Here is a 16055-nt window from a genome sequence, read left to right on the forward strand (position 1 = left end):
TAGAGCAAATAATCACAGACCGTCACATTGCCTCTGTCTGTGCAACTGGTCATGGAAAAACAGATTTAGAATTACTCCTGCACGCACTGCGGCACGTATATTATGCCTGCATTTCAGTGAAGTTGACATCGAGTTCACCATTCATGTTGTGTTTACCCCAGAGCATTGTCAGATCTATCAGAGAAGGACCCCGCTATATTCTTGGTCAAAGGCTTAGCTATTGGACAGACCAGTGTTTCTGCTATGCTAGTAGACAGAACTGAAAGGAAGATTGTATCTGCTCCTCAGAAAATAGAGGTAGGAGGGTTTCATAAGAACATAACTCAACATTGTTGTCCAATCATGTGTATGACATCGTTGACAGTCATTTGTTTTGTCTTTCTAGGTCTTTCCACCATTCAAACTGATCCCCAGGAAAATGACTGATGACCGGAGCAATGATCCAGGTAAATTGGATTCTACAGTTATATGGACTATTGTGATAAAACCCTGGCCTCTGCAAAACCCTTCTCATGTCTGGATCATTTCCAGTTGTGAAGATGATTTGAATCTCCATATGCTTTCAAATAGGTCTTTCCAGCTTACCTGTTGGAACAAATGCTAATTTGTCTTCCTGTCATTTGTGAAGCTCTCTAAATGCCAGTTAATTGCTGAACATTAAGTCATTGTAAATATACACTGAGTATACAAAACATTAGGAACTCTTTCCATTAGACTGACCTAGTGAATCCAGGTGAAAGCTATGATCCCTTATTGATTCACTGGTTAAATCCACAGTGTAGATAAAGGGGACGAGACTGATTCACTGGTTAAATCCACAGTGTAGATGAAGGGGACGAGACAGGTTAAAGAAGGATTTTTAAGCCTTCAGACAATTGAGTCATGGATTGTGGATAGGTGTCATTCAGGGTGAATGGGCAAGACAAAATATTTAAGTGCCTTTGAACAGGGTATGGTGGTAGATGCTAGGTTTGTGTCAAGAACTGTAACGCTGCTGGGTTTTTCATGCTCAACAGTTTCCCATGTGTATCAAGAATGGCCAACTACCCAAAGGACATCCAACAAGCTTGACACAACTGTGGGAAGCGTTGGAGTCAACATGGGCCAGCATCCCTGTGGAATCCCTGTGGAACACCTTGTAGAGTCCATACCCCGACAAATTGAGGCAAAACTCAATATTAGGAAGGTGTTCCTAATGTTTGGTATACTCAAACCCTGTGAGTGACATGTTGATTTAATCTCCAATTCTCCAGTGTTGATTATTCTAACAGACCATGGAGGATTTGATTGACTTGAGCAATTTAAAGACCTCACATTGACTAGAGTTAATGAACACGCTGTCGGTATTCTCAAGGCCAGTCATGTGAAACGGATAGTCTGCATATTTATGGCACACACACCACCTCATCTCTCCATGTTGTAGATCACATCCGAGGGTGGCTCCCAGCCCCAGTCCATCATCCTCTTCTCCATGGCCAATGAGGAGATTGCGTCTGTTAACGGCATAGGTCACGTCAGGGACGTCGCTATTGGCAACGTCACCGTGACAGGACTGGTTCAAGCTGTCGATGCCGAGACTGGGAAACTTGGTGTCTCTCATGTAAAATACCTGTACATCATCAGCTGAAACACAATGTATGTTTAATCCTGTTTTTCACAAATTGAAAGTGATGTAATTCTATGCTGGTGTTTTCTATGAACAGGATCAAGTAGAGGTTGAAGTTGTGCAGTTGAGGGCCATTCGCATCCAAGCCCCTATCACCAGAATGAAGACTGGGACACAGGTAACGCATGATAAATTAACTGTAATCTCAAATGGTCTCTGACCGTGTCCACAGGACATTCTTCAATCCAAAAAAGATGCATAACATTGTGACTATTAAGACTTGTGACCTGCTCTGAGTTGACTCATCCTATCCCTTAACCCCAGATGCCTGTATATGTCATAGGGCTCAGCAGCAGTCAGACCCACTTCTCATTTGGGAACGCCCTGCCTGGCCTCACCTTCCTTTGGACCACCACCAAGAGAGATATCCTGAGGTGGGAACCACTTTTTCATCTAGAGTTTTTCTCCTTGATGAGTGGCGAAGGGCCGCTGAAATTACATTTGGGGTCCACAAGCACCATCGTTTTCAACTGAATCCACAAGAAGCCATGAATGGTACAATGGGAAATTATGACAATTATACTGGTATGATTACAATTATAGATGAGTCAGATAAGACGTCTTTGTTTTGAGCTCCTCTCATTCTTTTGTATCAGAGTGACTGACTTAGGACAAAATGTTGCTCCACCTTCACTAGAGAAACAACATCTGATATTTCTAACTCTATTTCTGCTTTCATTCACTGATAAAACCCCCGTCTCTGTTCAGGCCTCAGTCCAGCTCCAACCGGAGCATAACTTTGCGATGAGTGTGACAGGGAAGACTAAAGGAAGGACCGGCCTCAAGGTGGTCCTAAAGGTCACTGACACCAAGGCTGGACAACTAGAGGGATGAACTCATTGATGAACTCCAGATCCAGGTACTATACTTATGCAGATACCTATAATATGCCAGAGGAAGGCAGATACCAAGTCCGACATACTGCTGGTTTTCTTTTCTCCCTGGTACTTATTTGACTGATTTGGCCAGAGATCCCAATCTCGTGTTGGCCTAGGTCAGGGGATGAATTCAAGTCAGCAGTACTGCTAGCTAAGCGGTCCGGATTTAGGGTTCAGCCCAGGACACTGCATTGTGATGGATCACTCTGTGTGGCTGGATAACACCGTTTCAGAAATATATGACACGGCTCATATATTTCTGGTTTGGTTCATAGTGCTTGTTTATGGACCTCCGCTTGTCCTTGCGTTCCCTCCCACCTAAAAACAAACTGAAAGTGAACCAACATTGCAAGAGAGAACAACATGCTGAGAAGTCTGAATCATTGAAGTTTTGAATGTGGTCGTTAACTTTGTAAAGATGAGTCGTGCATCCTGCTTCAAACTGCATTATACTATGTCGTGTCACAAAAACCCAAACATCAAAGGATGGGTAAAAACCTCTGCTCATTGCTCTCAACTCTTCCCTTTGATCAAGGTTTATGACAAGCTGCACATGCTTAACCCAGCGATGGAGGCTAAGGAGATACTGATGGCTCCCAACTCTGGGCTCAAACTCCAGACTAGCAGGTAATGTTAGAGGGGCCTCCCAACACCCCTTTGTCTTAACCTAAGACACTTTGAACACAACATTTTCCATTGAACACTACACATGAACTCTTAGATTCCATCTCAAATGACACCATATCCTCTACTCTTGACTATTAAAACAACCATTAGAGTTGTCTCCAGAAGATGCAAGTCTACTACTAACTCTGGTGTCGTCTTCCATGGTGTGTGTAAACAGGGACGGTGTAGGTTCTCTGTCCTACTGGGTACTGGATTGTCACAAACAGGCTACCATCGTCCAAGTGGATGAGAAGGGCCTCTCTCACTGGCTCCTCCTCCCGGCTGGTGACCTCATAGGAGACGTTCTTGGTGTCAATCAAACACTGGTCCTCGCAGTGAAGGTGAGACCCAGTGGCCCCTTACTTCAATTCTATGAATCTTTGTTGTCCCTACGGCAAATAAGCACAGTGCAAGGATTGAGAAATAACATAATACACTATAATCCATGAATAGATCAATGGAAAGGGATACCTAGTAAGTTGTAAAACTGAATGCATTCAAATGACATTCGTACATGTAAAGTTTTAGTCTTTCACAATTTCTGAATTAAGTTTGCTTTATTTAGTTTATCTCATAAACTCAGCAAAAAAAGAAACGTCCCTTTTTCAGGACCTTGTCTTTCAAAGATAATTTGTAAAATGTTTAACCACTGTTTCCCATGCTTGTTCAATGAACCATAAACAATTAATGAACATGCACCTGTGGAACAGTCGTTCAGACACTAACAGCTTACAGACGGTAGGCAAACAAGATCAAAGTTATGAAAACTTAGAACACTAAAGAGGCCTTTCTACTGACTTGAAAAACACCTAAATAAAGATGCCCAGGGTCCCTGCTCATCTGTGTGAACATGCCTTAGGCATGCAGCAAGGAGGCATGAGGACTGCAGATGTGTCCAGGGCAATAAATTGCAATGTCCGTACTGTGAGACACCTAAGACAGCGCTACAGGGAGACAGGCCAGACAGCTGATTGTCCTCGCAGTGGCAGACCACGTGTAACAACACCTGCATAGGATCGCAACATCCGAACATCACACCTGCGGGACAGGTACAGAATGGGGCAATAGCAACTGCCCGAGTTACACCAGGAACGCACAATCCCTCCATTAGTGCTCAGACTGTCAGCAATAGGCTGAATGAGGTTGGACTGAGGGCTTGTAGGCCTGTTGTAAGGCAGGTCCTCACCAGACAGCATCAGCAACAACGTCGCCTATGGGCACAAACCCACCGTCGCTGGACCAGACAGGACTGGCAAAAAGTGCTCTTCACTGACGAGTCATGGTTTTGTCTCACCAGGGGTGATGGTCAGATTCTCGTTTATCGTCAAAGGAATGAGCGTTACACTGTGGCCTGTACTCTGGAGCGGGATCGATTTGGAGGTGGAGGGTCCGTCATGGTCTGGGGCAGTGTGTCACAGCGTGTCACAGCATGTGGTCATTGCAGGCAATCTCAACGCTGTGCGTTACAGGGAAGACATCCTCCTCCCTCATGTGGTACCCTTCCTGCAGGCTCTACTTGACATAACCCTCAAGCATGACAGTGCCACCAGCCATACTACAAGTTCTTTGCGTGATTTCCTGCAAGACAGGAATGTCAGTGTTCTGCCATGGCCAGCGATGAGCCCGGACCCCCCCTTTGTTCAGGGACACATTATTCCATAGTCACATGTCTGTGGAACTTGTTCAGTTTGTCTGTTGAATCATATGTTCATACAACTATTTATACATGTTTGCTGAAAATAAAACACCGTTGACAGTTAGAGGACGTAACTTTTTTAGCGGAGTTTATAAATGTTGATGCTGTTGTCTTACTTCATGGCGTTATAAAGTCATTACCAATGGCATCACATTTTAAGACTATTAAATGAGAGATGGAGTGTTTTTGTATTTGACTTATCTTTGGTCTAAGCATATTCTCTTACATTGCTGTCTATAGCTAGATTTCCATCCAATTGGCGATAGATTCTTATGCATGCAGTTGAAGTTCACATACACCTTATCCAAATACATTTAAACTCTGTTTTTCACATTTCCTGACATTTAATCCTTGTTAAAAATCCCTGTTTTTAGGTCAGTTAGGATCACCACTTTACTTTAAGAATGTGAAACGTCAGAGTGGAATTATTTATTTCATCATATTCCCAGTGGGTCAGAGGTTTACATGCTACGAAATACTATTTGAGTGTATTTCCTTTAAATTGTTTAACTTGGGTCAAACGTTTTGGGTAGCCTTCCACAAGCTTCCCACAATAAGGTGAATTTTGAGCTATTCCTCCTGACAGAGCTGGTGTAACTGTGTCAGGTTTGTAGGCCTCCTTTGCTCGCACACGCCTTTTCAGTTCTGCCCACACATTTTCTATGGGTTTGAGGTCAGGGCTTTGTGATGGCCACTCCAATAGCTTGACTTTGTTGTCCTTAAGCCATTTTGGAAATTTCTCCAGAAAGTATGATCTTTGTCCCCATGTGCAGTTGCAAACTTTAGTCTGGTTTTATGGCGATTTTGGAGCAGTGGCTTCTTCCTTGCTGAGCGGCCTTTCAGATTATGTGGATATAGATATGTTTGTACCTGTTTCCTCCAGCATCTTCAAGGTTCTTTGTTGCTGTTCTGGGATTGATTTGCACTTGTCGCACCAAAGTACATTCATCTCTAGAAGACCGAACGTGTCAACTTCCTGAGCGTATGACGGCTGCGTGGTCCCATGGTGTTTATACATGTTACGCATGCCTCTTGGAGGAGGGAATACAACACCCTGCTACACTCAACTCCCCGTGGAGTGAACGAGGTATGTGATTGTAGGTGCGGGTGTAAGAATGACAGAGACAGAGAAAATGACCGTTTACTGGGAATTTATTTCCTTAACACAGTGAAAAGGGGCTGGATGGAACCAAAGAAAGTAAAAGTTAGTCCTCTCTCCTACCTTACCTGCCTACCTACCTAACCTTAACGTCACCTGGCGCGCTAACCAAACTACACGGAGTGGTCCGCTCAAGTCTTACCTAGTGTGCATAGACGGAGTACATACTACGGGTATATGTATGCTCGCAGGCCTCTTGCCTAAGCACTCTCAAGGTGCCTTCCCCCTGGTAAAGTGAACAATTTCAGTCAACAAAAACGCAGTTCTTTTGACAAACATACCTCAGCAGGACTGGCAAAATACTTTTACAAAACCTGTCTCTGAGCAACAACCAACACAGTACATCAAATAAGCTCTCCCTCCTAACAAAGGAACACAGGCTTTTATCCAGCTGGAGAAGGAGTTTGTAATTGCAGACAGCTGTATCTGATGAGAGGGCGGGGTCAGCTCCAATTGTTGATGGGGCCGACCAATCAGCTGCTTGGGGGATCCAGGAAGCCATCCTGAAACATAGTGGGGCAAAAAAGTATTTAGTCAGCCACCAATTGTGCAAGTTTGGTACATTCCTCTATGCAGATCTCCTCTAGAGCAGTGACGTTTTGGGGCTGTTGCTGGGCAACACAGACTTTCAACTCCCTCCAAAGATTTTCTATGGGGTTGAGATCTGGAGACTGACAAGGCCACTCCAGGACCTTGAAATGCTTCTTACGAAGCCACTCCTTCATTGCCCGGGCGGTGTGTTTGGGATCATTGACATGCTGAAAGACCCAGCCACGTTTCATCTTCAATGCCCTTGCTGATGGAAGGAGGCTTTCACTCAAATTCTTACGATACATGGTCCCATTCGTTCTTTCCTTTACACGGATCAGTCGTCCTGGTCCCTTTGCAGAAAAACAGCCCCAAAGCATGATGTTTCCACCCCCATGCTTCACAGTAGGTATGGTGTTCTTTGGATGCAACTCAGCATTCTTTGTCCTCCAAACACGACGAGTTGAGTTTTTACCAAAAAACATTCTCCCAATCTTCTTCTGGATCGTCCAAATGCTCTCTAGCAAACTTCAGACGGGCCTGGACATGTACTGGCTTAAGCAGGGGGACACGTCTGGCACTGCAGGATTTGAGTCCCTGGCGGCGTAGTGTGTTACTGATGGTAGGCTTTGTTACTTTGGTCCCAGTTCTCTGCAGGTCATTCACTTGGGCCCCCCGTGTGGTTCTGGGATTTTTGCTCACCGTTCTTGTGATCATTTTGACCCCACGAGAGATTATCAGTGGTCTTGTATGTCTTCCATTTCCTAATAATTGCTCCCACAGTTGATTTCTTCAAACCAAGCTGCTTGCCTATTGCAGATTCAGTCTTCCCAGCCTGGTGCAGGTCTACAATTTTGTGGCTGGTGTCATTTGACTGCTCTTTGGTCTTGGCCATAGTGGAGTTTGGAGTGTGACTGTTTGAGGTTGTGGACAGGTGTCTTTTACACTGATAACAAGTTCAAACAGGTGTCATTAATACAGATAACGGGTGGAGGACAGAGGAGCCTCTTAAAGAAGAAGTTACAGGTCTGTGAGAGCCAGAAATCTTGCTTGTTGGTGACCAAATACTTATTTTCCACCATAATTTGCAAATAAATTCATGAAAAACCCTACAATGGGATTTTTTTTTCTCATTTTGTCTGTCACAGTTGATGAAAATTACGGACTTCAAACCTGGCCTGAAAAAAATGTTGAAGGACTCTGTTATAAGTCTTCGTAATCCCCAAATGTCCAGACCACAGACTCATTTAATTAGGGTGCGATTTCGCTTTCCCCTGCCTTAGTTTTTACTGGGGTAAAAACCGTCGGCATTGCAGAAGGAATACTCTGTGCATTGTCTTCTACCTCAACATTCTCAAAAATGGAACTAGACAAATCCACCAAATCTCCCAGCTTGTGAGATTTTTGAGGTAGAACACACAAGCAGGAAAAACATGGGGAAACGCTTGAACCAATTTATCATCTGTATTGATTTCTGGGTTGTCTACTACCTCTAACACAGGAGTGACGTTACCACCAGCGATATCGTTCCCTTGTAGCAATGTGACTCCTTTTACTGGCAGTGTAGACACTACACCAACACGTAAACCTCCTGATTCCAAGTCTTACACTAATTGGACCCAGTGTAATGGTACCGATACGGTTTTTGTCTCTATACCCTGTAATATGACATGCGAGCCACAATCTGTTTCAGGGGACCAGGATAAAGCATCAGTAACGATTACTGAATTTGCCGCCCCGGTGTCTCGTAAGATTTGTATAGGTTTTTGATCCGCTTGTTCTCCAGTTAAGGAAACACAACTGGCAGAGATAAACGGAGCATAGATAGGATCCGGTTTCCCAAATGCAGAATCAATAACTCTGTCCAACGGACGAGCCAAAGACTGGACTAAACCCACACTTGGGGATCCAGGAAGACATCCTGAAATGTATACACACAAACCCACAACACAGAAACTGTGGAACGTAACAGTATAGATTAACATGGTACCTTCATGCGTTTGGAAATTGCTCCCAAGAATGAACCAGACTTGTGGAGGTCCACAATTTTTTTCTGAGTTCTTGGCTGATTTCTTTGGATTTTACCACAATGTCAATAAAAGAGGCACTGAGTTTGAAGGTAGGCCTTGAAATACATCCACAGGTACACCTCCAATTGACTCAAATGTTGTCAATTAGCCTATCAGAAGCTTAGTGTATGTAAACTTCTGACCCACTGGAGTTGTGATACAGTGAAATAATCTGTCTGTAAGCAACTGTTGGGAAAAGGACTTGTGTCATGCACAAAGTAGATGTCCTAACTGACTTGCAAAAAATATAGTTTTTTAACCAGAAATTTGTGGGGTGGTTGAAAAATGAGTTTTAATGACTCCAACATAAGTGTATGTTAACTTCTGACTTCAACTGTATATTCAAAAATGTGCATATAGTTTTTATGCAGATTTTCCCATGAGAGATGTTTCCATCAAATTGACTGGTTCAAATTGCATTTTATTGGTCACATACACATGGTTAGCAGATGTTATTGCAAGTGTCGCAGTATGTTGCAGATAAAAGGCTGAGTATGATGATGTAGTGTACAGAAAAATACCTTTTGCAGTTTAATTCCCATGTACCGAATAAAACAAGTTAAAATATTGCGTTATATAGCAAGTGTGCGCTCTAGCCAACACCGCTATCTGTGCACTGTTGGCTAGAGAGCACATATAGCCTACATGATAAGATTATTAATATGGACAAACTGCAGCCAAGCATCGATTATCATGTCACCAGAATAGGACCATCGCTATTTATTGGAAAGGAGCATCAAGCTCATCACCTTGCACTGTCACCACTCTGACGTTTATAACTTATTTCGTCTGTAGCCTAATAAACTGCATGGTTTCCTGAGTCATAGTGGGAGAGGACTACACTATACATGCCACTGTGTGACTCCAAGTTTACTTCGATATAATGGTTATTCTATCAATATTTGCCCATAAAAGCGTTTCCACCGACATTTCTCGCATAATTCATTTTACCAACTAAAAAATATCCCACCTTTTTCTAGCGTGTTTTGTCGACATTTGGAAAGTTTGCCGAAAGGCCTGTAATAAATGTTTTTTTTTAAAGCCAACATGTACTTTACTCGCATAAAAAGGTTTGCTCCTTTCTGTGGTTTTCCAGGTGGTCCCAGTGTCGTACCTGTGTTTCAGCACCAGTCCAATTCTACACAGAGACAGCCTGTCTGCTATTCCTCTGGGCATGGTCCTTCCTTTCACTGTTCACCTCCATGCTAACACCGGAGAGGTCCTTCAATCACAACTCCCTGCTCTTGTTCACCACCAACCCGTAAGTTCACACTTGTTAGTTCTGGTTAATTATGGTTGCTTTCTGTCTATTTCCCTAAAGGTATTCATTTTCAGGTTACTAAGGACCTTACAATAATACTATTTCGTGCAGATTTGAAAGTCAAATGAATTGACCACTTTTGGGATAATAAAGTTAACTTGTACTTGAGATATGAAGGTACAGGATTCAGAATGTGTACTTATTGGGGAAGAAAATGCAAACAGGAAGGGGAAAAGCAGCAAGGCAGACAATTTAAGATGGGATGGTAGGGTTCGAGGGCTGTTACCTGTGTGGACCAAGGCTGTGGAGCCATCATTTTTTCATCATGAGCTGGAAAAGTAGTGCCAAAGCTGCTCTCGGAGTGATTTGTTGGCGCAAACTCTTCCATCTTTCCTCAAACTAATGTCTCCCATTGCCTTTACCAGTGGAATAGAACATTTGAATTTAATACTTAATTCTCTAAGAATGCATTTATTCAATCAGTTCTTGTAGCCCCTCAGCAAAGTAAACATTGTAAATAGTGACTCCCTGCATAGTATTGATTTTCTGAATTACATTCTAATGCTCTGTATGGGGTGTACCTTTTTATGATATTGACCCGTACAGGACGTTGAGATATGTAGAAGTGGAAACACTGGGATTCATCTGTGTTTTGCTGTTTGAGTACAACAAAAAGAGTGTCTGTGTGATTGTGACTGCACGTTGCACAGCCGCAGTCTGTTTATCTGAATGCTGCAGCAGTACAACTACAGTAAACAAATACACCATGGCACCCACAAGATTCTAAGCCTGGGGAGGGGGGAGATACTACTAAGCTATATGGAAGTGTTCTAAAGTCATACCAAGGATTGTTTCGCTATTAGATTTGGAATTTTAAGACCCCTTGAAGTATTAAAAAAAGATATACAAAAATTATTTGACTAAATAATTTTGGGCCTTGCTGCTCTACAACAGGTAGTCGTTGTTCACAGGTTGTTCTGAAGAGTCTGTCCTATATCTGAGAGGTAGAAGACAGATCAGGAAACATTTGATTTTTTTCTGCAAGTATTTAACCCCTTATTTTTGGCACTAAACAATCCCCATATATTCAGACGAGTCTTGTGAGGCCTGATGATGTCCTAGAGTAAAACAACTGATGTGTTTGTGAGAGTCTCACCTTTCCATAGAGGGGTTATTTTAGTGTGTAGTCCAAACTGTTTGGATGCTACAGACAGAAGTTGGCAGATTGGCTGCACCGACTTCAGACGAGTCCTAAGACACTTGGAGGTCATAGAGCATCTTTCTATAGAGGGGTCATAATAGTTTGTATGCCAAACAGTTGGGACGCTACAGACGATTTTGTGAGAAGACCGATTTCTGGGATGTCTCATGGTCTGACAAGCACCAGTCAAGCTCTGTCACCTTTCACCACAGATGCAGAAGTGTTACATAGGTGGATGAAGTCAATTGAGATGCATCCAATGCAGATATCTTTAGCTTAAAGTGACAGATTTTTATGGGGTTGTTTTTGTGCTAATTTGATTTCCGCGGCGGCATGGACATCGACCATAGTTTTCTTTTTTTAAAGACAGCACCTCTCTCCCAAGATTCACAACATTAATTTAGCTGGCTGTTCCTTAGTAAGATGGAGCCGACAGACATGGAAGCTCTGCTTCTAGCTCCTAAGCAACTTTGCAGTATTTTGTTTTTGTGTTATTTCTTACATTATTAGCCCAGAACACTTGTTTTGTTATTACATACAACCGGAAGTAACTTTTGGATATCAGAGAGGCAGTAACTCACCAGCATTAGGACCAGGAATACTACTTTCCTGAATTGGATCCTTTGTTCACACACTCCCCAGGGAAATTGAACTTATCCCAGAGGCTGCTCCAAGACGCTGGCGGAGAAGAGGTATTTGGAGTGGACTTCTGGTCTGGCTCAGGAGGCGTGCACATAATCCACCGCTTCATAGTATATTACTTGCTATGTTCAGTCTCAGGACATTAAAGTAGACAAGCTCAGGGCGAGGATCTCCTCCCAGAGAGACATCAAGGACAGTAACATACTCTGTTTCACAGAATCATGGCTCTCTCCAGATATACTGTCCCCATCCATACAGCCAGCTGGGTTCTCAGTACATTGCATACAAGAATAAAGAACTCACCGGGAAGAAGGGCGGTGGTGTATGTTTCATGATTAAGTAAACATGGTGTGACTATGATAGCGTACACCGGTTATTCACCCGACCTAGAATACCTTGCAATCAAATGCCGACCGTATTACCTCCCAAGAGTATTCTCTTTGGCTATAGTCACAGCCGTGGATATTCCCGCTCAAGCTGATACCACGATGGCCATCAAACAACTGCACTGGTCTATTCAATGCTGGTCTGACAAATCGGAATCCTTGCTTCAAGATTGATTTGATCACACGGACTGGGATATGTTCTTGTATAATAACATTGATGTATACATGGACACGGTGACTGAGTTCATCAGGAAGTGTATAGGGGATGTTGTTCCCACTGTGACTATTAAAACCTACCCAGACCAGAAATTGGCGATCTGAAATGGTCCACCCACACAGAACGGTGTGGTGAACAAAGGCACAACAGCGCCTCTTCAACATCAGGAGGCTGAATACATTTGGCTTGGCCCCTAAGACCCTCACAAACTTTTACAGATGCACAATTGAGAGAATCCTGTCGGGCTGTATCACCGCCTGGTACGGCAACTGCACCGCCCGCAACAACAGGACTCTCCAGAAGGTGGTGCGGTCTGCCCACCGCAAGCTGGGACCGAGAGACTGAAAAACAGCTTCTATGTCAAGGCCATCAGACTGTTAAATAGCCATCACTAGCTGGCTACCACCAAGTTACTCAATCCTGCACCTTAGAGGCTGCTGCCCTATATACATATACATGGAATTACTGGTCACTTTAATAATGTTTACCTACTGCTTTACTAATTTCATATGATGTACTGTATTCTATTCTACTATATTTTAGTCAATGCCACTCTGGCATTGCTTGTCCTACTATTTACATTTTTCTTAATTCCATTGTTTTACTTTTAGATTTGTGTATTGTTGTGAATTTTTAGATATGACTGCGCTATTGGAGCTAGGAACACAACCATTTCGCTTACACCCGCAATAACATCTGCTCAATATGTGTAGATGTTGATCATAGTGGTGTAATGTGTGTGATGCCCCTCCCCTTATGTGGCGATTCTCCGCAGAGCGACATGACGCAGGCAGCATGGTAAGGATTCATTACTAGCCCAGCCTTCCTCTCTGATATTGAGCTCTCTCTCTCACACAAACACACAGAGAGTCTGTCTGTCTTTTCCAGGCAGCGCCCTCCTTCTGGCTACTACAGGCCTTTTGTGCATTTACATATGAATCTTTCCCAATTAGCAGGGAGTGAATGGCTGAGGAGGATCCGTGTGGATTAGATGGATGCTATCTGGTTCAGTAGATAACTCAGTAATGACATTTTAAAGGAGAATGACTCTGAATGGAGATGTTAACAGATACCATGTTGCTGTACTGAACACTGAAATGAATATGCACAGCTGTTCACTTGCGTTGCGGGAATTGGCCTATAGGGATAGGGCTAAATTGAAATGTTTCTTACAGACAATGAAAAGCATGGTAGGAATTAAAAGGGAACAGTTTGGAGATTATGGAAAAATTATTATACAGTAGAGAACCAAAGTGTGCACCAGTTCCTAAGTAATTTCAATGCACTTTTATGACTCAAAGAAGTCTATACGGTGCTTTTTTGAGGTCCTAGCTCTGCCATTGGGGAACTCCAGCCAGCGTACTTCTAGTTGTTTTTGTTTGGAATACAACCCCTGCATCCCTGCCATCACACACTGTTTTTTTTACTCAATTTAAAAACAGCCCATTTATAAATCACAATCTGGGTCAGGTGGGCATCATTTGAAAGCCTATTCATGCCTAGCTAAGTTATAAAACACAATCTTAGTGTTAGGCTTTCACAAGGCAATTCAGAGAAACAGATCGTCATTTTGGTGCACATAGTAGCCATGACTCCATTCAGGTGCGTGTTCCACTGCAAATTTAGTTCACAGTGGACAAATAGGCTCATTCTGTTCAGAACAACCCAGGGTGTGTCATCTTGTAACTGTACATCAAACATAGTGATCATAGGCGTTGACACATTTGGACCCGCGGGTGTTTGGCTTTTGAATGACATCAAAGCGTTTATTTACTGTATTAGAATCTTCCACGTCTCGTCTTTCAAAATACATCAAGTCTCTTCATTTACAGCAACCCTCGCTCAGACAACAACAAATGTGCAAAAGTTGCCCAACTAGCTTGAGGGATGGGAGCAACTTGTCGTGCTCGGTGGTCAGGTTCAGAACAGCTGTCAGTCAAAACCCATACAGTGCTGTGAAGTGCAGAGCCTGAGCTCATGTATCGCATGATACTGTACAGTCATTGCATTCCAATTTAGCCATTTATCAGTGTTCAAATCTGCCATTTTCCACCTGTATACTGGTACGAGTGTAAAGGGCCACATCACAGGATAGGTGAGGCACCCCCCGGAATCACTTTTACCAGCCCTGCTCCTTTGTCATTGCATTGAGATGCACCCCAAGAGATGCCAGTGTTGTGCCTCCCTGTGTGTGTTTGTGCCAGGTAGTGGTGGAGGGGGCCACCAGGACAGAGGTGGTGAGGGGGGACAAGGACAGCAGGGTGCTGCTCACCACCAGAGAGAATGGAAACAAGCTCATAGGCTCCTGTTCCTCGACCCATACTGAGTCCATCGCCCTGCTGTACCCAGAGAGCTCCGTCAGCTGCCTTCTGAGCTTCACCAGTGACGCTGTCGAGTTCTCCGCACACAACGTCTACCTCACAAACACCAGCCTCGATCCCAGTACCGGTAGGACCTGTTAGGCCTCAAGAATGATGTGGTGAATGTTGGCCAATATGTTCACTGTATGGTCTTTGCTCTAAGTTTCAGTTTACTTATGTATAATGGAAATGACCTCCACATCATTTACCGCCCATTAGATCCAATGAAAATGCATGCAGGGATTTACTAAACCCACAGTGGGCTAGCTGGTGTGTGTGTGGAGTGGCAAAGAGGGCAAGGAAGTAGTGTTTATGAGGGAATAATCAATACCTGTAACTCTCATGAAATGAATTCACTGAAGGCCATAAACAGTGTAGGGATAATATAGTCAGCTGAATGGGCTCCTTTTCTCCAAACAACTGATAGTAGACAGCAACAGTGTGTGAAAACCTTGTGAAGACTTACAGAAAACATTTGACCTGTCATTGCCAACAAAGGGTATATAACAAAGTATTGAGATAAACTTTTGTTATTGACCAAATACTTATTTTCCACTATAATTTGCAAATAAATTCATAAAAAATCCTACAATGTGATTTTTCTGGATTTTTTTCTTCTCATTTTGTCTGTCATAGTTGAAGTGTACCTATGATGAAAATTACAGGCCTCTCATATTTTTAAGTGGGAGAACTTGCACAATTGGTGGCTGACTAAATAGTTTTTTGCCCCACTGTATGTGTATATTTATGTATGTGTGTGTGTGTGTGTGTGTGTGTGTGTGTGTGTGTGTGTGTGTGTGTTCAAAATCAGGATTTGGTCAGCCAGAACATTCACGTTGATGCCGTTCTTGCGAACCATCTTTCAGTTTTTCACTATACAATCCTTTCAGTACCTCAGCAACCAAAGTTAACTGGCAATGTTATTGTAAATGACCTGTGTATCAAGAGGTATGTTTGTATGCGCTGAAGGACTTGACGCTTCAAGCTCTGACTGCAATTTCATTGTTTGGCAGAATAATCACTATTATATTTGGAGAAAGAAAGCTGTGGATCTTTCAAGGAGATTTATGTTGAATGCTTTCGGGTTTTAATGTGCAGACAGAGTATAATATTCCCCTGCTTGATGGTTCCAACATTCCTTTTGTGTTTTGGAATTTGAAGCATCCTGTCTTACTCTTATCTCTGTTGCACTGGCAGCCTATAAATACCAGAATTACCATCCGCCTTGAGTGATTGTGAGATCAAATATCATTGCTGAATAATATAAAGTTTTCACTTTTCGAATGCCTCTGATTCTGTTGCAAAACATTTAGCAACAAACCGTTT

The 16055-nt window shown here is 43.0% G+C and overlaps 1 pseudogene; it reads left to right on the forward strand.

Moving 5' to 3' along the window:
* Positions 1 to 15312, forward strand: part of LOC135527425 (nuclear pore membrane glycoprotein 210-like) — a 43438-nt pseudogene extending 28126 nt beyond the window's left edge.
* Positions 15313 to 16055: the final 743 nt, after the last annotated feature.

The sequence above is a fragment of the Oncorhynchus masou genome, chromosome 33 (genome assembly GCF_036934945.1).
Source record: "Oncorhynchus masou masou isolate Uvic2021 chromosome 33, UVic_Omas_1.1, whole genome shotgun sequence".
NCBI lineage: Eukaryota > Metazoa > Chordata > Actinopteri > Salmoniformes > Salmonidae > Oncorhynchus > Oncorhynchus masou.